Source organism: Lissotriton helveticus, chromosome 11 (genome assembly GCF_964261635.1).
Source record: "Lissotriton helveticus chromosome 11, aLisHel1.1, whole genome shotgun sequence".
Classification (NCBI taxonomy): Eukaryota; Metazoa; Chordata; class Amphibia; order Caudata; family Salamandridae; genus Lissotriton; species Lissotriton helveticus.
In genome coordinates this window covers 1,061,840,083-1,061,866,785 of record NC_136072.1, presented here as the reverse complement: position 1 = coordinate 1,061,866,785, position 26,703 = coordinate 1,061,840,083, and the positions used below count along the sequence as shown (strand labels likewise).

Below are 26,703 nucleotides of genomic sequence, written 5' to 3'. Positions count from 1 at the left end.
ATATTGTATACAGCAGTGGTCTTCAGAATGTTGAACAGCCTCTCCCCGCAGCCTGGAGAGGCCTGAAGGGATGTTATGGGGATGTGAGGCTTTAGCCAAAAGAACTCTTAGCCAGTCTGTGGAGAAAACATACAAACATCTGGGTCAGACTGCCCTATGAGGCAATCTGGCAGGGCCAGATGGGTTGGTCTGGTTGGTCTGTGTGTGGACAGGTTTTTGGTTGTTTTTGTCCCAGGTTTATGGCCTACTGGATCGGCTTTCATAGTTGATTTCCGTGATATTACCACAAACATTGCCTGTAGAAAACAGAAATGCATGCGGTCTCCCACCTCTACAGCATGCCTTTACAAGTTCCAAGCTGCCTGATTTGCAAATGTGGGTCACTTGTTTAGCCTATTCGCTAATGCTGGCCATTTTTATTTTGGTGTGTGGGCCTACTTTCTGTTCCAGTCTAACATCAACCTAAAAACAGTGCTGCAATGTAGTGAAAGAAAACAAAGATGGTGGGTGTCGCTGAAAGGGGCCTATCATGTCCTGGCTGGAGGTAGGCGTCAAAGAGGGGCTTCAACTAAACCCCCTTTGTGCCACCCCCTGACTTCCTATAAAATGTCCCACTGTGGACGTTCATGGCAAGACATGTCTGCCAATAAACAACATGTTGGGAATCATATATTTGAGGGTGCTTTTAAAAAGGATAGCTGAACAGTAGTGAATTTTCCAAATTTTTTATATGTTTGTAGCTTCACTGCACATTGGAACTTGTAGATTTGCTATTAAGATTGTAACTATTCTAACTGTGGCTCAGGAACCCCTCCAAGTGCTGTTGACTAAGAGGCCAGGACTATCTGAAGGTTTCAAACATGTCAAGGGAAAACTGCCAGCTAGGTCTGATAATGTGAAAAAATAAAAGACAAGAATGAACATTACTTTTGTATCATCATTTCTTATTTGACATTTAAAGTCTCTCAAAGATGATGGCTTATTTGCTTACAGTATTGTTTTCAATTTCATATTTGGGATTTACTGTAAGAAGGATGTAACAGACAATTTCTCGTCTGCCCAGTGAGCTCACTTGCATATAATTAATGTAATACAATGTGAAACACTAATGCATATCAGTTTTGTCTGGATTAGTGGGTGTGCCTGAAGTGCAATCAAGAGACTTTATTTTGCTTTCAGTTTTTAACATCCTATAGAATAACTGCTAGAAAACATGATTCCTATTTTGTGGAGGAGGCAGCGATTAAATGATTTGACATTTACAGGTTCTGCAAATTGTTCTCAGGCCTGCATTTACTGCACGCAGAAATTCCAACTGGTTTTAGCTGGAGGAATTCATGTTATGGTACAAAAACAAACCTTGACTCCGGTTTTTCAGTTCGGTGGAGGGAAAACATGTGGGTTTGCCCTCTATTCTGCCCAAAACCACATTTAACCGTTTATTCTGACTTGTCAAGCTTGAAATGGGGAGAAACAAAATAACAGACAGAAAAAAAATTGCAGTAACGTTTTTACCCCGGGAAAATTTGACCTGTAGATGTTTTCGTTGGTCACACAAATCAAGCCTTCGTGGGCCTACGTTGGACATCCGGGGACACGGCTCATGCTATTTACCACTCTTGTGATCTTCGGTACATTTATCTCATGCACACGGGGCTGACAAGATGCCGCGGCTTCACACTGACAAAAGGGAGCAAGGAGAAGAACTGCACAGACATATTCCCTCAAAAACAGAGGTGAACGGTCAAGCTCTGAAATGACGTCAGGCAATAAATCTTTTAAAACGCTCTCTATCGTGTTGTATTTCCGCATTGTAAGTATTACAGAATACATGATGTGGACCACAGTTTCTCCTCGGACACTGCAGTGCCTTAAAGCTCAGAAGAGTTGTTTGCTACACAATGAATTTTAAGTTCTCACATTTGATAACATGAGACAGTTTCTCATGCTTTGTATCCATTCTTCTGCGATAGCATGTTTACTTAAGATAATAGGCTCCCTTGTGCATTCATTGTCTTGCTCTGAGACTTCATACTACGTATAATGATGCTAGAGACCCATCTACATGTTAGCAACTTGCACTACCTGGCCCCCCACTCTTTACTGGATTGTATTCTCCAGCGTTCTTATAGAGTCAACTATTAATTTCCTCGCCTCGTGTAACTCAATTGTACCTATTTTCGTGTAGTATTTGTAAAACCCTCTTCTACCTTCGTTCTTGGTTTATGTCCACGAATCAGAATAGTTTTTTTTTTAACGTTCGTCCCACCCATGTGCACGTTATTTCTTGTACCTTTTCTTTTAGTGCACTCAGTTACCAGCAGCTAAATGGTAGAAGTTGTATCTGCAATTATTATGAGCAAGTAGACTTGGCACTCGGCTCTAAATCCAGGCCAGCTCTAAAAATATTGTTTACATTTGTGTTACCCATATTCAGTAGGATGGCCTGGGGTGCTCCCGAGGGTTCACAACTTCCTACACTTGCATCCTGGCCTGAACCCCTGGGAGCCGGCCCTGAGGACGAGCACCAATCACCTTAATGTTCACATGCTGCTAGTAATTAACAGGTCTGATGGGCAATTAACAGCTGTTAACGCCTTCAGCAGAGGGCGATAACATTCTAATCTCACACATACTTTCCCCTCTGCACATTCCGCTCGTTTCTTCCTGGCTTCTGCACCGTCAGGGACGCAGTCGTTCTTTTTTTCCATTTTAATGCCTTTTTTTCCCTGCGATATTAATTCCCTGACTGTTTTCCACTATTTTTACAGCTGATGCTTCAACGGGAAACAATCCGGTGCACAATTAGATCACGCTTGACAGTAATGGAAACAGTTGTCTTTTGTTATGAGATTTCGAGGGAATGACGAGCATGGAGGCTATTTTGGGCGCGCTGTGGCTAAAAATAGTGATCGCCGGCATCAGGGATAAACACGCTATGAATAAACCAACGTGATTGGCGGGCGGCAACCGCGCATGACCCCAGTTCATCACCCTGGGTGAGTGCTTCCGGAGGTCATCAGATGAAACACTTTGGAGTCTGAGGCGAAGAAATGTGGAATGTATGAATACATGTCCTTTCTAATGTTGTTATCTGATAGAGACATCTAGCCGCAGATTCCTTACCTTTGAACTTGCAGGCATCAGGCTAGATCTGAAAGATTTTTCTTAGCTGTACCCCTGCACGCCAGTAGGTGGTGTCGGTCGACTCCCTCTGACGTCGTCAGCGTTATGTTCATCACCATCATCTTGTCGTCCGCGTCGCCAATATAAACGCCACTCCGGCGTGTTGACGTCAGCTGTACCCCTGCACGCCAGTAGGTGGTGTTGGTCGACTCCCTGTGACGTCGTCAGTGTTGTGTTCATCACCATGATCTTGACGTCCGCGTCGTCAATATAACCGCCACTCCGGCGCGTTGACGTCAATTCTTTTCTTTCCACATCAGCCTGTACTGATCTGTTGAACACTCCGTGTAATTTTTTGACAGACTTTTTGCGACTTTTTGTCGTTTTTGTTGGTGTGTTTAGGAGTCATGTCGAGCAAGAAGACTTCGGGGTTACAGCCGTGTGGCTCCTGTCACCGAGCCATGTCGGTCACGGACCTCCATTTGGTCTGTCTATGGTGACTGGAGCGCGACCACGACTCCAAGTTGTGCTCTGACTGCCAGGTCATGGCGCTGGAGGCTTTGAGAAGCGGTCCGTAAAGTTCCTAGCTGCCCAGCATCCAGCACCGTTGAGGTCGCCTTGTCGGTCTCGATCCCGGTCCAGGTCTCGGTCTAGAAAGAGGTTTGAGCACCGCTCCGGTGAGTCGAAGTCCTCTTAGTAGAAATCGTCAAAGCAGGGGCGGCTTCTCCATGTGGGCGGAGGAGCATCGCCTCACTGCTTTCTCGCAGTGCAAGAAGCAGAGACATAAAATTGTATAAATACCGTTATATGTTATTGCTTCGCGCACTGAGAGAAAGCAGAAGGGTTTGGTTGGGGGCGGGAGGGTGGGCGGTTCTGGAACAGGGCAGGGTAGGAGTGGCTAGCCCAATGTTGCGGGTCCTGACTGTTTGGTCGGTCCTCTGGGGCCGACCAAACCAGTCATGCGCTCACTGCCATTTTCTCCAAGTAGGCTGCTACATGGAAAAAATGGCCTCCCCATAGGCGCCTGGCTGGGTGCAGTCCCCACCAATCACAATGTTGCCATTGCAGTGTTGTGATTGGCTTAGGGGAGGGGAGGAAGGCTGCCTGCTTCCTGCGAGGAGCTGAGAAGCACAGACGACTCGGGCTGGCTAAGGAAAGTTATTATTTTTTTTAATTAAAATTAAACCTCCCCCCGCGCGCCCCCCTGCCCTTGTGACCTCCCCTCCCCCTTGAGTCATGCCATCGACGACTGCGTCAAAGTCAGGTAAGATGCATTACAAAAAGCACAAGAAGTCGAAGCGTGGTTCAACTTCGCCCTGCGGAGCGGGTGGCTGTGTCTGCTCTGCATTTCTCTCCCTTTTCGTGGCGGAGAGCGACGCCTGCCCAGCTGAAGGAATTTTATGACGCCATGTGTGCCATATTTGGGCGATCGGACCCTGCCGGCACACCATCGGGCCCGCAGGCCCAGAAGATGGAGGGACCCGTGGTTCCCCATGCCAGTTGCTCCGGCGCCACAGTCTCCGATTGGACCTGTTCCCGGGACATGACCAAACCTCCACAGCGACCTTCCCCGACGTTGCGTCCGGCACAGGGGTCCTTGGCGTCGCCTCCCCAATCCTCATTGCCGACAACACGGAGCTGGTTGGGTGTCCTTCGACGCTGAGACCAACGCCAATGGAGCCGCATGGCTCCATGCCGTTCACCCTGCCCTATTCTGAAGGGTTAGGGATGGAGGAAGAGGATTGGGAGGGGGAGCAGGATCCCTTAGAAATACCGCACCAACAAGATAAGGACTGGTATGAGGAACTGGGTGATGCCAGTGGTTTGGACATCTCCCCAGACTTTTGGCATGCTTTCCCCTCCTACCCTAGCTACATTGGAGGGAGCATCTTTTGCCATGATGGTGCGTAGGGCTTCGGAGGTCCTCGACCCAGCTTCCTACAGTGGTGGTAAAGACTAACGTCTTTACAGAGGTCCTGCAGCCTGGGGTCTCCAGCTCGGAACCCCTACTGCCTTTCAACGAGGCCTTAAAAGACGTCCTTCTGGGAACCCGGTCCAAACCCAGCACAGGGACTTCTGTGAATAGGACGATTGCCCACCACCATCGCGCTGCACCGGGTGACCCACTTTTCCTCACCACCCACCCCACCCCTCAAAGCTTGGTGGTCCAGGATTTCACTTCCCGTGGTGCGTTCCCTTCCACACCCCCGGACAGAGATTCCAAGAAACTGGAGAAATTCGGATAGAACATTTTTTTTTCTGCCAGTCTGACATTGTGGTCAGTGAACACCGCATTCCTTTTGTGCTGTTACTCCCATTCGATATGGGATACGGTTGCGCAGGTGCTACCCAGAGACTCGGAGGAGGACCAGGCTCTACTTTCCCAGGCTATCTCGGATGGGAGAGACGCAGCTAAGTTCGACATCAGATGTGGCTTGGACTTGACAGACTCGCTGGGTAGACCAATTTCCACGATAGTAATCGTTCATCACCACGCCTGGTTGAGAACGTCTGGTTTTTCAGGGGATGTCCAGTCTAACCTCATGGACATGCCCTTTGATGGCTCCCGTCTTTTTGGAGACAAGGCGGATGCTGCCCTTGAGCGCTTCAAAGACTCTCTGGCCACAGCCTGGTCTTTGGGCCTCACCACCCCCAGGGCATCATCTGCTTTTCGCTCCTTTCGTGACTATGGAAGGGGCTATCTGCTGCGCCTACCCTATTCCGGCCATAGGACCCCGCAAGTTCAGCAACCTCTGCGGGTCAGAGGACGCGGTTCACCCCAGCCCCGAGGATCAGGGAACCAGAAGTTGAGCCAAGCCACGATCCCCTCCTTCACCATAAAACTCTCGGCCAGTTGGTGGCAGAGTATGCCATCATCTCCACCACTGGCGAGACATTACATCGCACTGGTGGGTGTTACAAATAGTCCGAAGGTGCTACACCCTCCCCTTTGAGACTACCCCTCCATCCGTGCCTCCAGTATACGATCAGCTGACGTAGGATCACCTTGCCCTACTCCGCGAGGAAGTCAAGACTCTCTTGGCCAAGGGAGCTATAAAGAGTGTTCCCGGGCCAGAAGTGGGCAGTGTTGTTATTCCCGCTACTTTCTGGCCCCAAGAAGGACAGAGGCCTTCGTCCTATCTTAGACCTTACAGCCGTCAACTACATCCTCAAGAAGAGGAAATTCAAGATGCTCATCCTAGCTCAGGTCCTGTCTGCCTTGGACCCAGGAGACTGGATGATAGCGTTGGACTTGCAGGATACCTATTTCCACATCCCAGTTCTGCCTGCCCATCGGCACTACCTGTGGTTTACGGTGGGCCACAAGCACTTTCAATTTGCAGTGCTCCCTTTCGGCCTTACCAGCGCCCCTTGGGTGTTCACAAAGATGATGGCTGTAGTCGCCGCCCATCTGCAGAGTTCAGGGGTTCCAGTCTTCCCCTATCTCGACAACGGGTTGTTGAAGGCAGGCTCACCCCCAAACAGTTGTCTCCCACCTCCAGACTATGGCGAACCTCCTGTATTCACTGGGGTTCAACATGCCAAATTCACACTGACCCCCCTCTCAGATAATCCCTTTCATTTGATTTGTTCTGGATACGGTGCAGTTTCGGGCCTATCCTCATGAACGGTGAGTCCAGGATATTCAGGCTATTATACAGATATTTCAGCCTCTATCCTGGATTTCGGTGAGAATGACTCTGAGGCTTTTGGGCCTCATGCATCCTGCTTTGTGACCCATGACCTGAAGTTCCAACGGATGTAGCATTGAGGAAATCTCACCGACCTGGTTCAGATTTCTGAGGGTCCTGCGAGAGGCCAGCAGTGGTGGGCAGCAGAGTGCAATTGGTTCAAGGGCAGACCCCCCTCCCTTCCCCACCCAGATCTCACAGTAGTGACAGATGCATCCCGTCTGGGATGGGGCGGCCATCTGGGGAGGTGGCGATCAGAGGACTCTGGTCTCCGGTGGAAGCCACATCAATCTGTTGGGGCTTCGGGCAATCCTACTGGCACTGAAAGCCTTTTTGTCGTCAATAAAGGGAAGGCTCATGCAGGTGTTCATGGACAACACTACCGCCATGTGGTACTTAAACAAACAGGGCGTAGTGGGGTTGTGGACTCTTTGTCAAGAGGCCCTGTGTCTCTGGACTTGGCTGAAACAGGGTATTTCCCTGCTAATTTTCTGAATGCCAGGGCGGACGAGCTCAGCGGAAGGTGCCTTGCAGATCATGAATGGCGTCTCCATCCGGAGGTGGCACAAGGTCTCAATCAGCGGTGGGGAGAGCCTTGGTTAGATCGGTTCGCCTCCGAAGAGAATGCGCAATGTCAGCGGTTTTGCACGATGGAGTTTCCAAGGCAGCTCTTGCTTGGTGGGGATTTTTGCCATGAGTGGAGCTAGGCCTCCTATACTCCTTTCCGCCCATACCACTCCTGCCCAGAGTGCTCAAGAAGATCAGGAGCGACCGGGCACAAACTATTCTTGTGGCTTCAGACTGGGCACGGAGAGTTTGGTATCCCAAGCTTCTAGACATGAGCATCGATCCTCTAGTCAGGTTGCCCTTCGGGAGGATCTTCTGTCGCAGTTGTAGGGGAGGGTTCTCCACCAAACCTGTCCACTCTCCGCCGCCTTGCGTGGAGATTGAGAGGCGGCAGTTGACAGCTTTTGACCTCCCTCCCAAAGTTTGTGAGGTTATCTTGGTAGCCAGGCGTCCCTCCAAAAAATTGGTATATGCCTGCTGATGGAACACATTTTGTAAATTTTGAACAGAGTGGTCTATTAACCCTTTATTTGAAGTCCTTCTGTTTATACTTTCTTTGGCCCAACAGGGCTCTGCTCTCGGCACATTGAAGGGCTACCTTTCAACCCTTTCTTCTTATCTTCGGCTGCCTGAACAGGCATCTCTTTTCAAATCTCCCCTGGTGCAGAGATTCTTGAAGGGGTTAACCCATATGTTTCCCCCTTCACCTTTTATCATGCCACAGTGGGACCTTAATTTGGTTCTCACCTTTCTGATGTGTGTACAGTTTGAGCCACACCATAATTGCCCTCTGCGGTTGCTCACCATCAAGACAGCTTTTTGGTGGCAATAACCTCTGCCTGGAGAGTTAGTGAACTTCAGGCTTTGTCTTCACAGCAACCTTACCTGACGGTCTTTCTGGACAAGGTAATACTCCGAACTAGGGCATCTTTTCTGCCTAAGTGGGTAACACCCTTCCATCTGGGACAGTCTGTTACCCTGTCCCCTTCTATGCACCCCCGCATCCTTGCAAGGAAGGGGAGTGTCTCCATAATCTGGACCCAAAAAAGCATTATCGTTCTACCTCCATCAAACCAAAGAGTTCTGGGTGGAAGACCAACTCTTTATAGGATACGTGGGTGCAAAGAAAGCTTGTGCTGTCCAGAAGAGGACTATATCCCGATGGGTTGTCCTCTGTATAAAAATCTGTTACGCCGCAGCGAAGAAGGATCCCCCTGAAGGGGCTTAGGGCCCAATCCACCAGGGCGAAAGGGGCCACCATGGCTCTCCAGCATGGCGATCCCGTCTCCGATATCTGCCAAGCTGCCATGTGGGCATCTCTGCACATGTTCGCCAGACACTACTTCCTGGATTCTCAGGTTCACAGAGAAGGACTGTTAGGTCGCTCTGTTTTGCAGGATTTTCTGGTCTAAGCTGTTCTGCAGTACCTCCTCCGGAGATGGCATTGCTGGGATATCTGTTCAAAGGCAAGGAATCTGCGGCTAGATGTCTCTATCAGATGGGTAAGGTACTTACCTTTGGTAACTCCTTATCTGGTAGAGACATGATCTAGCCGCAGATTCCTTACCGACTCACCCATCTTCCCCACACTACGGAATTGGTTTTAAGTATTAGGGATGTTCCCCTTCAGGGCCCTAGCAGTTAATTTTTTAACACACCGTAGTCAGTCACTTCATGGCTTCGTGCTTCTGACATGGAAAGTCGTGAAAAGTACTGGCGTCAGTGCGCCAGAGTGAAGGAGTGGTGGTTATATTGACGACGCAGACGTCACGACGACGACAAACCCAACGACGACAAAGTCACGGCGACTGATGCAACCTACCGGCGCGCAGGGGTACTGCTAAGAAAAATCTTCCGGATCCAGGCTGACGCCTGGAAGTTCAAAGGTAAGGAATATGCAGCTAGATCATGTCTCTACGAGATAAGGCATTACCGAAGATAAGTAACTTATCCATTATTAGCGGAGCTCTATTGTTATCAATAGTTTTTGTAGTAATAGGAGCCATGGCATAATTAAAATGATAATCACAATACAAATTATAAGAATAATGAGAATATGAATAGTAATCATAATACATTCTAATAACAATTCAATGGGCCCAGTTCACAAACTGTATTTTGTAGTATGTAATGTAGTACTACAGTATGAGTTCTGGAGTAGCGTGCTACTCACTGAAAAAGCACTTCAACACCTCATCAGGGGTAGCAAACGCTATATAAATGCAAACCTTTTTCCACTTCTATCCCTCCACTCTCCTGCTCAATCCAAATAACTGACTAACATATCCACCACTCAAATTACTTTCATATTTCACTATACTAATTCACCACTAATCCTTTATGGGTTCCGGCGTAGCGTGCTACTCACTGTGAAAGCTCTTCGATGCCTCGTCAGGGGTAGTAAGCACTATAACTACAACTAGAGACAACCTCTTGTCTAACCCAATAAATTTAAATTGGCCAGTTTTGCACATCTGAGAGACTCATCACAATAAAAACAACTAAAGAAAGTCTCTGAAAACTAAGAGGATGAACTGATGTCCCTCATATGAATATGGTTATTTAGCTCAGAACAGCTCAGAAGTGCCTTTCCTTTGTTCTTTCTTTGAAAATTGGTATGTACGATATGTGAGCTAGTGTGTGTGAGTAGTCTGACTGAGAAGGTAGCATGCGTGAGAGTATGAGTTGTTATCATAGTTCTATTATGTTTTTCTGTGTTTGTGGAGACCTCTAACTTTTGTTATTTATAGAAAATATTGTGTCACTTGAACTTTAAAAAACAATCATGTATAATGAACAATGAAAAATGAACTGTTCTTTTCTTTGCCTAAAAAAAAAGAGATAAAAAGATTTTTATATGTTAAAAAAAGATGAAAAATGTTTTTGTACAAAATAAATCAAAACTACTTGATGGTGCTATTGTATTTGTGTTGTACACATAATGGATAATAACAGAGCAATTGCCTGATTTAAATTTATTGGGTTAGACAAGAGGTTGTCTCTAGTTGTAGTCTTTCTTCTTTCCCCCTCCTCTTGAACCCTAAAGTAACCAGGGGGTGCCTTAGCTTTACAGTACAGTAGTAAGCACTATATAAATGCAATGACAATACAATACTACAAAAGGTTGTACCAAACCTACAGGTTAAATTTAGATCCCTGTGCAAAGATCCAAATTATGAGTTGTGTAATGATTATCACACCCTGCTAGTTTTCTCTTGATAATTTCCAGCAGGTCACACCTGACAAAATTGATCAAGTGGAAAAAGCCTGAAAAAATGTGGAATTCTATGTGTTAAAACAGATATAGCATGCTATGCCTCGTTTTTCTGCTCAAAACTCTGAATGGGAGATGTTTACCTCTCAAGGTAAACACCATGCGGTAAATATCTCCTCCTAATCCGCCAAACTTGTAATGAGTCCCTAAATAGCGAATGTTGGATATATCAGTGGAGTGGTGGGAAAATGGGGAATATGTACTACAAAATGTGAAGGGTTTAGTGAAAAGTAAGGAGAGATTTAGGGATAGACAGGATCTTACCAAGGACTTGAATATTGCTTTTAAAAACAAGTGTGCACTTAACCCACTATGGGTGAAAGTAATACGCTCTCGAAAGGGACTATATGTCCCAGCATGCACAATGGATGAAGCGCACTTAACGAGGCCTACTGGGGGTCATCAATAAATGACTTTATTAAAGCATGCCGTAAATTGATTTAAAAGAGAGCTCTCACTGCAACAGTTGTGATACGCAGCCTTTGAGAAAGAGGCGTGTAGCCTTGAAATGCGTCAGGCATCTTGAAATCACTTTCGGAATGTTGAGGCAAGCTGATTGAAGACATCGGATGATGGGTGAGCTGTCGAGTGTGTCCTTAAAGCTCTTGGGCGTTTGGTGAAAAAAATGTGGACACTGCAGCCCGACCGTGGAGGAAAGCACCATCTCTACATTATGAGAGGCTGCGGCTGGAACTAGGTCCAAGCCGTCTTTGCAGCACCGCAACCCGAAATAAAGAGAGTCTTGCCCCGACATTCTGGATCCTACCAAGGACTTGAATATTGCTTTTAAAAAACAATTGTGCACTCAACCCACTATAGGTGAAAGTAATACGCTCTCGAAAGGGACTATATGTCCCATCATGCACAATGGATGAAGCACACTTAGCGAGGCCCACTGGGGCTCCTCAATAAATTACTTTATTAAAGCATGCCATAAATTGATTTAAAAGAGAGCTCTCACTGCGAAAGTTGTGATAAGCATCCTTTGAGAAAGAGGCTTGTAGCCTCGAAATGTGTCACGCATCTTGAAATCACTTTCGGAATGTCGAGGCAAGCTGATTGAAGACATCGATGATGGGTGGGCTGTTAAGTGCGTCCTCGAAGCTCTTGGGCGTTTGGTGAAAAAAAAAAAATATATACACACACATATATACATATATATAGTAAATACTTTATTTCGGTCAATGATTTGTATTTTGTATTTGTATTTGTAGAGCGCAATTATCACCGACTGGTCTCTAAGCGCTATAGTAGGAAGGAGACACGGACCTAGCCTACAGGCACAGGGCCAGAGATTAACCCGACCCCCAAGCCTCTTGGCCGAGAACCGTTTTCAACTTCTTCCTGAAAGGAAGAAAGGCGTGCTCTTTACGCACAGTCTATGGTAGTTTGTTCCATAAAGGGGGAATAGCGATGGAAAAGGCTCTGCCCCCTTTGGTGACCAGCCTGAAACGCTGACACTTTAGTAGACGGGCCTCTGAGGACCGGAGCACCCGATTCGGAGTGTAGAGTGCTAGGCGATCTTTAACGTAGTGGGGGGCTTGGCCATAGATGGCCTTGTGCGCAATGAAGAGGCCCTTGAACTTGGCTCTCTGCTTTACCGGAAGCCAATGCAGGTGTTGAAGGAGAGGGGTGGCATGGGCTTCTCTGGGCAGTTTGAAAATCAGACTGGCAGCGTTGTTCATGGTAACCTGGATTCTATCCAATAGCTTCTCCGGAAGGCCGATGTAAAGGGCGCTGCCGTAGTCCAGGCGGGAAATTATCATCGCCTACACAATCAATCTAAGAGTGGAAAAGCTCAAGAGAGGGGCGACCTTACGGAACTGTCTCATCAGACCAGCACAGGCTCCCACTACTGCGGACACCTGCTGAGACATGGACAGGTCGACGTCTATTTTAATTCCAAGGCTTTTCACGACCAAGGCTGGGACTGGGTCGACGCCCAGTTCCTGAGGCCAAAAAAGGTTGCTCCATGGGTTAGAGGCAGTGGCAATGGACAGGACCTCGGTCTTATCCGGGTTAATTTTGAGAGAGTTAGATGTCATCCAGTTGGTGATAAATGTAAGAATATTCTGTGTCTTAGCTTGGGCAGCTGATGAATTGTCGATCTCGATGATAAGTTGGGTATCATCCGCATAATTATAGATCTGGCATGGAGTTCAGTGCACCTATCAGGGGCTGCAAGTAAGCATTAAAAAGGAGAGGGGACAAGGCCGATCCCTGCGGGACACCACAAGAGAGACTGCCCGAGATAGCTATGTGGGATGCCAACTGTACTCTCTGGATCTGACCGCTAAGGAAGGATGTAAGCCATTTAAATGCTGTGTCCTGGACTCCAAGATCATATATCCGCGACAATAGAAGCTTATGGTTAACCGTGTCAAATGCCGCGGATAGATCCAGTAGAACCAGGGAACACGGCCTCTTTTTGTCCACTTGGAGCCTAAGATGGTCAAGCACTGCCAGCATCACCATTTCAGTGCTATGATGGGCCCTGAAACCTGGCTGATTGTACTGTAGGACTAGGAGATTATTTGTTTCAAAATGGTGAGAGAGAAATTTCAGCGCATGTTGATCCAACACCTTTGACAAAAAAGGCAATTGGGAGATAGGTCTGAAATTTTTTAGTCTTTCACATCCGCTCCCGGCTTCTTCAGAAGTGGAGTGATCCGTGCTTCTTTAAAGCTCGCTGGGACAGTGCCAAGAGGATTGGTTCAGAAGTGACAGCTCCTCGTCCTCCATCCCGGGGAGTGCCATCTTAAAAATAGTGGGTGGACATGGATCTGCTGGGGAGCCGGACTTAACCCGTTCTATTAGGTGAGACAGGGAATCACCAGTCAGAGTCGGAAAGACCGTAAGCGGTGTTGTAGACAAAGGTACCGAAAGGGTAGGTGACAAAGAACAGGGTACGATAGAGGTGGTGGTAATTAACTCTAGTAAGTCCTTGACTTTGTCAAGAAAAAAGGACTGTAACAAGTTGCAGTTCTCAGGCCTGTGTGCAGGCCTCACAGTCTCTGTTTGCCTCAGCTCAGAGAGTACCCGAAAGGTTTCTTTTTGAATATCCTGAGCCAAGGCAATCCGAGTTTCATAAAATTCTGCTTTCCTGGTGAGGATGGCTTTTTTATAGGCTCCAAGCCCTAACAGATACTCCCTATGGGAATCTACACTGTAGGATTTCCGCCATGCTCTCTCCTGTTGACGGAGACGTTGCTTCAGGGTTCTTAGGTGGTCATTGAACCAGGGGACTCCCTTGCCTCTAATTATGACTCTCTGCACAGGGGCAACTACATCTAGGGCCTCCTTCAACCTAGCTGATAAGGTAAAACACATATATATATGTGTGTATATATATATATAAAAAAAAAAAAATATATATATATATATATATATAGTTATTTCATTGTACTGTACCCCATGTGAGCCATACATATATATATATATATATATATATATATATATATATATATATATATATATATATATATATATATATATATATATATATATATATATATATATATATATATATATATATATATATATATATATATATATATGGAAAGGAAATTAAGACAACTAGAAAGCCACTACATTTTACTTCTCGACACAAACATTCCGACTGGTCTTAACACTGGGAAGGATTTACATAACTTTTTATAACTTTTTAGATGGATTTTTTATCTATGGGATTAGATTTGTTTTTGTATATCCTTTTAGGTGACAGGGTTGTCCCTTTTAGTTATTTAATTGTACTGTACCCCATGTGAGCCATATTTTTCAACTTGAAATCTTCTTCTGAATGCTGCTACTGTATTATTAGGAATTCTGGGCCACCTAGAATCAAGTGAATTTTATCTGTATTCTTATATGCTTTGTTCTTAGTAGTGGTTTTTAACTGGTTTTACTGGATTTTTCGGTTTTACCGGTTTTAGACATGATGGGAATAGCAGTAGTAACAGATTAAGTTAGACATATTAATGTGCTTCTCTTGTTGCTGACATTTTGCTTGTAAAGGCAACTGGGCCCAGTTGCTTACAAAGTACCAGCATAAATCAATGTATTTAAGAGAAAAAAATAGTTCCATTAAGCTCCAGAAATAACTTGTAACTTGTACAAAACATAAATTGTTTATGTATATGCAAAACTTACGATTATTTACTAAGTCACACACACCTCTGTGTGACTCCATGGTGTTTGCAAGTTATGTGTTAGTGTGTAGTTTCATGACTTTTACAGATTTTAAAATGTATGCTTTGAATGCATTACACCTGCAAATGCTATAGTTCCAAATGTATTTCCACCTTATTTCCCCATTCCTTATTATGTTATCCTTCTACAATACCCCTGTGTGCACGCATCTATAAAAAGTGCTTGGATTGCTGCACTTCACTGCACTCTGTGCTCTACATACGGCAGCTCTGTTTAAGTGCCGAAAAATGGAGCAGTTGCATTTCTTATATTTGTAAATTCTCAAAAATGACTACTTTCAGAGTGTAATCCTTATTTGCACTGCACGTCCTTGGCCTTCTGCAGTACCTTGGGACGTTTGCACCACCCTTTTTAAGAATTACATGTAGGCTTAAAGTGTGCCCACTTTGAGTAAATTACTGTTAGGGAATTTAACTTTTAGGCCAACAGGGGTGGGGTCACAGTCTTGATAGTCTTATAAGAGCTGTGAATGAACTCCCACCTTGCCTCAAACTTTAGGAATCCACAGAAGAAAGCAGGTTCCACTAAGGGAAACTTTGACTCACTTTTTGAATATGTAAGCCAGACCAGCAAGGCATGCCCAAAGGAATGAGTAATATATTGCATGTACAAGCAAATTAAACAATACGACTAACACAATGAAGAAATAAAGGGGGTACTCCGTATTTAAATAGAAAGTTAAAACTATAATAATAGTCACAAAACTAATGAAAAACAGATGAGGGGTTAAAAAGGTATGAGGGTTAAACCAAACACCCCATAGGAAATAATGGAGACTAAAGGATTTATTGTTATTTAATGGGAAAGTCTGAAAACATCCAAAAGCGTGAAGATCTTTGTTTGCAAATTTTAGGTGACCAGGTCATGATAGGCTAGCTCACACAGGCCTGAGAACAGTCAAATGGGTCACTTTAGTGGCTCAGTGGTTACTTTTTTCTGACTTTGGAAAAAATGTAATTCAAATCAGTTGACGTGGGCGACTTGCCAGCCCACCCCAGGGCTTATTGTTCCATATCACCATGTTCTTTAATTCCTTCCACATATTTTATTTTTAAGATATTCGAAAACACACATAAAAGCAGATGTTCAGTGTCCGCCCTCGGAACCAAGGACGAGGAGCAGGGAATTGTTTGTACAAATGTCGGGTTTCTTTTCAGCTGCCTCAAGAATGCTCCTTGGTTCACCCCTGTCGAGCCTGAACAGCTGTGGTGCTTCCCGTTATGTGCCAACAAGAGTCCCAAGAGCATGGATGGAAACACAGTGTGTGTGATGTGTTCAGATTTAACAGATCCAGTCCATACGACCCAACAGTGTTGTGGGAGTCTCGCCAGTGAGCTGTGGAGTCCCCGAGTGCTCAGGGACTGTGGCGCAACAATATACAGCCATATGGTTCTGTGCCTCCATATGCCACATATATCTAAGTGTGTATGTAGGAGTCCCTCCCTACAGTGTGGATGTACTTCAATCCAAGTACTAGGTAATTGGTCCAAATGTGCATGCATGCTCCTGTTAGTCTGCTGAGGAGCCGTGCTAACATGGCCTAGATGGCAGGGGTTACTGCTAGTTTCCCCTTAACAACAGATGGGAAACTTGATGGTTATCATCAATTACGTAGTTTCAAATATCATCAGTGATGCTATCAATGTGGTCATAGTGATGCAATATTTGAGGTCATAAGCAGTGAATGGTGAGTGGGCAAATTCTAGTTACTTCAGTAAACTATAACTAGTGAATTTCAGTGTTTTGTAAGTTTAAAAATGTTATGTGTCAACTGCAATTTTCAACTAACTATAACGTCACTTTAGCATATGTTTTTTTCATTTAATTTCTGAGATTTGTTCATGTAAAGTAAGATGTTATTACCATACCTAAATATACTGTAACTTTAACCTTTTTTAGTGAATTTCTAGGTTTTTTTTAAAATATAAAGTAATATGGTATTACCATTCCCACCCCCGACAACGGCGAAACCCCCTGTGGCCAGACACTGCATCCATCCCCTTGTGGGCTGCCAAACCCATGCTGAGCACATCCTTTGGCCATGTGCTGCATGGGGTTGGATGCATGGTTTGGTCCGCAGCCAGGTCTTTTTGTCCATCCATGTGAATGCCTAACCCCACAGAAACACCCTTCCTTCCCACCTTTGTTTTTTGAATTGTCTGATCTGGCAGGACTCTCACGGAAGCACATGAGGGTCTGTATTGGCTGCCGAGGGACTCCCACTGGAGGAAAGGATCCTATAAGCCGCACACTGGATTGCAACCCCCTCCAAATTTTGTGTTTTGTAACTTTTGCTCCTAAAAGGACCCCACACTAGGGCTAGAGGATCAGAGAATTCTTAAAATATATAAAAATTTCCATGACATGGAGACCGAGGTCTCTAATGGTGGCCACAGCATTTCTTTTCATGTTGCAGCCAGCCAATGAGTGCCTCTTGCTGTTGTGGGAGCGAGGGGGTCTGCAAGAAAAAAGCTCCCTCTGCCAATTTGATCACTTGTTTGTTTAAAGTTGTGTTCTCACCGGACTTTCACTAGAGTCCCGAAGAACCAACCATCTAGATATCTATACAGTTTGAAACTTAATTTGTTTAAAACTACTGTACAGAATTATAGTAAATCACAAAAAGCACACTTTTTGGGTAACAATCTAGCTTTCTGCTTAATTTGGGGTAATTTTGTTCAGCCGTTTGGGCTGTAGCACTGTTCACAGTGAATTTGCATTAGGAAATTGCATTTTGGGACCCCCTTTTTTTGGCCCCCCACTTGATGGGTCACCCTGAAACTTTCCAGGAAGGAGCTGAGGTGGATGATTTTTTTTGCATTGTTTTGTGAAATATCGTCAAACAGAGCCAAAGTTATTAGCAAAACAAAAAAAACGCTCTTCCTGTGGAAATCTGTTCTCACTATAACTGTACAGTAGTGACTGTCACTGTATAATATGAGTGTGTCTGTGTCTGTTTATATCTATGAATTATCACTTGGTAATTTTGTATACTACAAGTGGCAATGGTGTGGTTTCCATACACCACTCTCTGAGAACCCTATGCGGCATCACCTACACCATTAGAAACACGTCATGGATATCACGTCATGTCATGGATACTGTATTTTCTGTTCTTTCAACATTTGGTAATATAGAACCGGCAAATCAGTGGAAACATCCAAGAAAACATCTTGTATGACATTGGTTTACATCATTTTACATAAACCGTTCTTCAGTTATATTTTCCTCGGGTTATGTGGATGTTTACATCTTAAACATCATTGCTTTAGTTGAACATCACTCACCTCTGAAGCGACTACTAGTCAGTGTAGCCTGTGTTTCAGGTGTGTATTTTACACCGGTCAAGTACCGAGCAGATTTCAACATACTACAATCACTGGTGCATTTTTTTTCTCCATAGAGCGCATGCGACCCATAGACATCCCAGCGCTAGCAAAGAAAGAGGACCGCTCCACAGAGAATAGAGGAGTCACCTAGAAAATCAATTCATGAAAAGCAAGGCCTTGAGGAATTTTTGAAAACACTACTCATTGTTTATGGATCAGATGGCTAAGGCGAGGGCATTCCAGAGCTTGGCCGCGTTAAAGCAAAAAGACCACTTCTAGCTCTTCTAACAGTGGGGACGGTGGCCAGATGTGAGTTGGTGGATTGAAGAAGCCTTTTGGGGAAGTAGGGACTAACAAGTTGCTGGGAAATGGAGGAACCGCTTGCATAAAAAAAGGCTCTGTGTACCTTGCACAAGAATTTGTATTCAATGCTTTGGGCAACGGGCAGCCAGTTTAGCTCCAGCAAACCCTATCTGTCGGACTCATACCTAGGGATCCCTAATAGCGTGCCTGCAGCAACATTTTGCACAACTAGTAGTTTTCTAATAACTGCCTTGGGAGCACCCAGGTAGAGCGAGTTGCAGTAGTCCAGGTGAGAGAGAATCAGAGCCTGGACTACCAGCCTCCTCAAGGGCTGAGGGAGCAGAGGCAGAATCTTGTGCAGTATATGCAGGATTCCAAAACAAATGGCTGAACGTTTAGTAGCCTGGGTTTCCATGGGCAGAGTATTTCCCAAACACACCCTCAAACCTTTTATAGCTGGTTTGGGGGCAGGAGGGGGCTGAGACAGACCGGCCAACCCAGGGCTCTATAGGGAGGGGCTTGTCCCTGAGGATCATGAGTTCCATTTTAGCTCCATTCAGTTTGAGGCAGGATTTATTTATCCAGCTGGCTACTTGCTCCATTCAAGGTCCCAAGTGGACACTGGAGTATCCATGTCACGGGCAAGAAATAAACCATCTGTGTCTCATCCGCATAGTGGAGAAGTGTGGCTCAATGGTTAGAGCGGCAGACCCTGATGCAGAGGTCTAGCCTGGGACCAGGGTTCAATTCCCCGCCTCGGCGGGCCTTGGGCTCAAAATTCCACGGACCTGATAATTCTCGCCTCTGTGCCTATTCCAATCATGGAGTCCCACTCTGCAACTCTGGGCAATAGCTTGCTTAATCTCCACAAAGGCCCCCACAACGCTAAGGATGCCTGGCCTCCACCTTGGGGGTCCCCAGGAGTGGACATCTCACAGGGAAAGCCAGGATGGGTTCCACAGCGGTATTCGGACAAGCCCCTTGAGACCCTTGCGGGTGAGTAGTGCGCTATACAAGTATCAATTCACATAGGAGACTATGGGATTCTCAAAAAGAAGTTATGCTATCCACAAGGGGTTGTAGGTACATGTTAAACAACGTATGGCCAAGAGCAGTGCTTAATTTGAGCCAGTGGTTAACGGTGCTCAGCACCGGCACTTAATTTTAAACAAGGGCTTGGAACAGTCTGCCACATGGTGGCGCTGTCTGTCTAATTTAAAGATAAGCACAACAACAGTTGACTATTGACTGCTGCCCCAGTTATAGCTTTGGGGCCTGGAACAGACTGAATTGTCACATTTGTAGTAGTATGATGGTTAGTAATTGTATTGCTACTGTCATTGGCAGCGCTGTGAGGGGCAATGTGTTGTGCAAACTGCAGTGCCCTCCTGACGAGGGCCCCGGCACTTAATTTTTTGCAAATTAAGCACTGACTGAGAGATGACCCCTGCAGAACTCCACAGGTAACTGGAAGAATAACAGAGGAGCAGGTCTTATCAAAAACCTGAAATAATCTGTCCATCAAGTAAGGAGCTAAGCCAATCCAGGGTTTTCCCTACGACATCGGCCTTACAGATTCTATCTAGGAGTGTATGGTGATCAACGGCATCATAGGCCGCAATAAGATCAAGAAGTATAATAGCAGCTGTGACCCCTTGATCCAATCTCCTTTTTGCTTACTCTACCACCGCTAAAAGAGTCGTTTTGGTGCTGTGCTTGGGCTGAAAACTGATTGGACTGTGGTGTAGGCGGAAGTTGGCCTCAAGGAATTCTGAAAGATGCCTGTTAACATTTTTCTGCCACCTTACTTATGCCTGGAAGTAAAGAAATTGGATGTAAATTCCCCGGGCATGTTGGATCAAGGTTAGGCTTTTTTAGGATGGCTTTAACCATGGCGTGTTTCCATGGTTGTGCACCAAACACTTCACCAGGGAAAGTTTGACAATCTTGAGCAGGGGGGAAGATGGTATCTGCTCCAAGAGCAAGGATTCTCGGATGGGCAGGGTCAAGTGGGGGTCCGGATTTAATTTCAACAGGAAGGATGTGGTAGACTCCTTAGTGATGCTAGGGATGCTATCGAGGGTGGAGTTGGAACTTCCCTTCAGCAGATGTCAGAAATTTTAGTTTCAAAATAGGTGGACAGAGCGTTACACATTTCATTGGAGGGTTCAGAGCATGGGTACTCATAGTACGGCCCGCGGCCCGTCAGCGGCCCGGCAAGCCTTTCCTGGCGGCCCGCGGACCTTGCAGACAATTTACCAGTGTTAAAAAAAAAAAAATACAGTGTCTGCAAACACTGGGGGCCGAGACTCTGCTGCTCTGTGGGGGCCCGGGCATTCCGTGATAGTCACAGTGGAGCTGCAGGTGCAGGTGTGCTAAGAGGTGAAAGACAAAAGCCTCATTAACATACAAATGGTCTATTAAAGACCTGTGAAGTGTGTGTGCCCTGAAGGTGTCTCAGCCGGGGCACAGACAGGCAAGGAGAGATGAAGAGGGTGACAGAGGGAGGTAGAGGAGAGGGAGGAAGACAGAGGGAGTGACAGAAAGGGAGGGAGACAGAGGGAGAGCGAGGTAGGGAAAAGGAGGGAGAGGGAGGGAAAGGGAGGCAGAGAGAGGGAGAGCGAGGGAAGGAGGGAAAGGGAGGCAGACAGAGGGAGAGCGAGGGAGGGAGGGAAAAGGAGAGGGAGGGAGGGAAAGGAGGGAGAGGGAGGGAGAGAGAGGGAGGGAGGGAAAGGGAGGCAGGGAAAGGGAGGCAGAGAGAGGGAGAGCGAGGGAGGGAGGGAAGAAGAGGGAGAGGGAGGGAGGGAAAGGGAGACAGACAGAGGGAGAGGGAAGGAGGGAGGGAAAGGGAGGCAGAGCGAGGGAGGGAGGGAAAGGGAGGCAGACAAAGGGAGAGCGAGGGAGGGAGAAAAAAGGAGGGAGAGGGAGGAAGAGCGAGGGAGGGAGGGAAAGGGAGGCAGAGAGTGGGAGAGCGAGGGAGGAAGAGAAAGGGAGGCAGATAGAGGGAGAGCGAGGGAGGGAGGGAAAGGTAGGCAGACAGAGGGAGAGCGAGGGAAGGAAGGAAAGGAGGGAGGAAAAGGGAGGCAGACAGAGGGAGAGCGAGGGAGGGCGAGAAAGGGAGACAGAGAGAGGGAGGCAGAGAGAGGGAGAGCGAGGGAGGGCGGGAAAGGGAGACAGACAGAGGGAGAGGGAGGGAGGGAGGGAAAGGGAGGCAGAGAGAGGGAGAGCGAGGGAGGGAGGGAAAGGGAGGCAGACAGAGGGAGAGCGAGGGAGGGAGGGAAAAGGAGGGAGAGGGAGGAAGAGCGAGGGAGGGAAAGGGAGGCAGAGAGTGGGAGAGCGAGGGAGGAAGAGAAAGGGAGGCAGACAGAGGGAAAGCGAGGGAGGGAGGGAAAGGGAGGCAGACAGAGGGAGAGCGAGGGAAGGAAGGAACGGAGGAAGGAAAAGGGAGGCAGACAGAGGGAGAGCGAGGGAGGGCGGGAAAGGGAGACAGAGAGAGGGAGACAGAGAGAGAGAGACAGAGAAAGGGAGAGGGAGGGAGACAGATGGAGGCAGACAGTGGGAGGGAGACAGACGGAGACAGACAGAGGGAGGGAGGCAGACAGACAGAGGGAGGGAGACAGACAGACAGAGGGAGGGAGAAAGACAGATGAAGACAGAGCGAGGGCTACAGACAGAGGGAGGAGGGAGGTAGAGGGGGACAGAGAGAGGGCGACAGCAAGAGGGAGGAGGGAGGCAGAGGGAGGAGGGATACAGAGGGAGGAAGACAAAGAGAGGGAGACAAAGAGAGGGAGACAGAGAGAGGGAGACAAAGAGAGGGAGAGGGAGGGAGACAGAGAAAGGGAGAGGGAGGGAGACAGAGAAAGGGAGAGGGAGGGAGATAGAGAAAGGGAGAGGGAGGGAGACAGGGTGACAGAGGGAGGAGGGTGACAGACAGAGGGAGGGAGGAGAGAGGGAGGAGGGTGACAGAGGGAGGGAGGAGGATGACAGACAGAGGGAGGGAGGAGGGTGAAAGACAGGGAGGGAGGAGGGTGACAGGCAGCGGAAGGAGGGAGTGGGAGGGTGACAGACAGAGGTTGGGAGGAGGGCGACAGAGTGAGGAGGGTGACAGAGTGAGGAGGGTGACAGAATGGGAGAGGGAAGGAGAGAGGGAGACAGAGAGGGAAGGAGAGAGAGGGAGACAGAGAGGGAGAGGGAAGGAGAGAGAGGGAGACAGAGAGGGAGAGGAAAGGAGAGAGAGGGAGACAGAGAGGGAGTAAGACAGTCAGAGTGAGTGAGACAGAGGGAGTCAGGGAGAGAGAAGGAGTGAGAAGGAGTGAGACAGAGGGAGACAGAGGGAGAAAGAGAGAGAGGGAGGGGGAGAGGGAGAGAGAGGTTGAGAGAGAGGTTGAGAGAGGGAGAGAGAGGGAGATAGAAGGAGAGAGATGTGTGTATGCCGGGTCTGGTGCCTCAGTGGACGAAGGCGTCCGCTGCAGGGACCTGTGTTCAACCTCATGGTCAGTTTTGTTTGTTGCTCTAGGCCCGCCCCCTCCTCCACTGACCCCGCCCCCACCGGTGCGGTCCTCGGACACATACCACACTGTAAATTTGGCCCCGAGAGAAAGTTTGTGAGTACCCATGGTTCAGAGGGTGGCCCCATGAAATTAGATTCCAACAATGTTTTGGTGATTTTATTCACCAGTGGAGTTGGCTGCTTTGTTAATTCTTGCTTCATAGCAGGAGGCCTGGACTGATCTAATTTCTATGTGGTAGTTCCTAACTATGTCCCGATATTTTATTTTTTTGTGTTCTCATAATCCTTCCTCAATTCCCTTTCAGCAATTTTACAGTATATTTTAAGAATTCTAAGATGGAGGAAGAGCCAGGGGGCTGACATATTATTTTTTTTCTGAATGATTTTCTTCTAGGGGATGATTAGATCTAGGGAGTGGTTTGACCATTCCAAGATCTTAGTATTGGCTGCTTGTGGATCGGAGCCCAAAGAGGGTGTGGTCTTACTACGGGTACATGTCCAGTTTTTGCAATTTAATTGTGACCAGCATCTGTTTTACCAACCAATGGTTAAGGAGGTGAGGACTAGGAATCGTAAGGACCAATGGGATCACAAAATGGTCGGTCCATCGGATGGATATCAAATCCAAGACCTGACCTGAGATGGAGAATGAAAGATTTTCACAATGGGACAGTGAGAGGGTATTCGTAGTTGAAAGTAAGGGATGATTTACGTATTATTGCAAGCCCTCCACCATTTCTGTCTTCTCTATCTCTACAAACTATATAAGAATCGGGCGGGGGCTTGAACAATATCTGGTCCTGACTCCTTGTCTATAGCGCCTTGAGACCCTCCGGGTGAGTAGTGCGCTATATAAATGCCCGAACTTGAACTTGAACTTGTGGAGCCAGGTTTCCACGAGGAAGACAACATCTGGCTTTACGTGTTCCAGCAAGGAAAACATTTCCAGCCTGTGACGTGGGAGGGATCTACAGTTTAGGAGAAACATTTTGCAACCGGTCTTAAAAGAGGGGGAGTTGTCGGCCAGGAGGACAGGTGACAAGTTATAAGAGCAGTACTTACATATCATGTTGCCCGTATTTAAATCCATAGAGTAGAACAGTTATCTTTGTAAGAACCTCTTAAGTCAAGCAAAAGCTGCCTGGCATAAATCCCTATATGTGGGTGGGGAGGGGTAGGGTTCCTGACCCCTGGTCCCGTTCAGCCGCAGATGGGCGTGTCTTTGGCATGCCAGTGGCACGCCCGCTGCTCTGCCTTCATTAACTACTGGCAGAGTCCAACCACTAGAGCGCCAACCTCCTGGTAACTTTATGGTTGTGAACTCTATGATCAAAGTGCCAAGTCACTGTGTGTAACAAACTTTCCTCCATCATTATTAAAATTCAACAGTCAATTCACGGTCAAGTTCACCCCCAAAATAGATAAAAGTAAAAAATAATTTAAAAACTGATTCACCAGGTAAAATCAATAAAAAGAGATTTAGTGTAAGCCTTGCAGAGCAGCTCTTACTCTGCTAGTGTGCAACTGGTGTTGTGTAATTTAGGGAGCTTATTGTGTGGTATTAAGATTTCTTTTCCAGAATAGGATCTCCACATCTTGAGACGCACCATGGTGAATGCCTTCAAGAGTACCCATCCATAGAAGGAACTTTGTTTCGGTGAACACCTTCAAGAGTGCCTGCTCATAGCAGGATCTTTGTTTTAGCTCGCCATCTCTGGGCACTCGGAAAGATAGGAGCAGCCGTCTTATAAAAATATTGTCAGTGTATGTGTACACTGATCCAATCTTCATTTACATCCCCTCATTCTCCCAGGCAGGGAGTTCATCAAGAACCCCGAGCTGTCATCTGTAATCAGGGTATGAGTGCACTGCTTCAATCTTCTGTTTGGTTTCTGCTTCAAAGCAAGTGCACAATTGCGTTAGCGATTACTGAATTTACAAGCTGGTCACAAACCAGTGTGTAGGCATCCATCTGCGATACACATGCACTTCTAGTATGTACTATTTATGGTATTAATGGATCAAGTCTATCCATGATGGATAAACACCGTGCATGACTGCAATGCATTCATAACTGTCAACTCTGTGATATACTTGTGTAACTGCATATTTGAATAGGCTTGTTTCACAATACCTAAGCTACGCCCAATGGAATAGCCCCGACCAGGACGAAAATGGTCTTTGGTTGCTTGTATTCCGAATCAGAGAAGACCTGGCCTGGCAGTTGGGGCTAGTTTGTTCCTACTGAAGCATGGCCAAGACTGATTTGCATATGGTTGGGTCCCATCTGAGGTGGTATGGTATGCAAAAAACAGTTATATGTACCATAAATAGAAGTACAATTTTCCTGCATATATTTTACATTGTTTTGGCTCTTGATTGATTGTTCTTTTTAAACTTAAAAAAGGAACAATGCAATTGGACTCTCAACTGAAATGTTTGTAGTGCAAAGGGGTTCCATTTATACTTCGGAATAGGTGTAAAGAACAATTTCTGGCTTGTCTTGTGGCAATTGGAGCGGGCAAAATGCCTGTGGAAAGAAAGAAAAGCATCTTATTATGTTGTCTTGAGTCTGAAGGACAGGAGATTTTTAGATCTTAACCTGTGTTGTACCTGCTCCTGGGAAGCAGGCATAAATGAGATTGACGAGGCCAAGAAAAGACAGTATCTCAGATTTAAAACCACAATTAGAATTACTTTAGAAAGGTATCATTTTAATTCCAGGGCACCGAAACCAAATGTACCAACTGATGAATTTCTCACAACTCTTAGCTTGTTCATGTAATTTTAGTGAGTCAACTGACAAAATGATTGAGGATTGATAGACGTATATCATGATGAATGTATTAAACTTAAGGAAATCCTTTTATTGGGGAAGAATGTCAGTTAAAAATACAATTGTAAACTAAAAAAACACTAAAATTCACCAGTTATAGTTTATAACTATAACTTGCGCCTCCGCCATGCACTTCTAGTGACCTCACATATTACATCAGTCATGACATGTTCAATGGCATCACTGATGGCATCTCAATTGACATTCTTGATAACATCACTGCTGAGACTCCTTCTGCAACAGTTATCTATAAATTTTGACCCTTAATTTCTTTAAAACAGCTGAATACATTTTATGCCAAATAACAAAAAGGCACGCTTTATGTTCAAAGATTTAGCTTATTACCACATATGGTGTAATTTAATTCAGCTGTTTTGTCTGTAGCATTGCTAAAGTTCCTATGGGCAATTGCATGGAGAAACACATTTTGGGACCCCTCTTTTTGTCAGCTTGACGGATCACCCTAAAACCTTCCAGGAAAGAGCTGGGTGGATAACCTTTTTGGGGAAAGTTTACTGAAGATTCATCAAAGAGGGTTCAAGTTATTAGCAAAAGAAAAAACGTTCTTCCCATGGACACCAGGGCTGGACTGGGAGCCCAAACCAGCCCTGGCAGTTTTGTAGGACCAATCTGCCGCCCCCCACCCTCCCCCGGGAGGACTGGGGGGTTGCAAGTGTGAAGCACTGCTGCTTTTGTTACTGGGGGCCGATATTGCACCTCCACTGCAAAACCGGCCGACCCCACTAACAAACAAAACGCCCCCACTGGTGCAAAACCGGCCCTAAGCATCCCAGGAAAACGCACGATGCCCGCTACAGCCAGTCCAGCCCTAATGGACACTCAGTCCTAACTGTAAC

General features: G+C 46.4%; 1 protein-coding gene across 8 annotated transcripts in view; it reads left to right on the top strand.

The window, feature by feature from the left end:
• PITPNM2 (phosphatidylinositol transfer protein membrane associated 2) overlaps positions 1-26,703 on the top strand; it is a 1,093,290-nt gene that overhangs the window by 466,156 nt on the left and 600,431 nt on the right. The window lies entirely within an intron of this gene.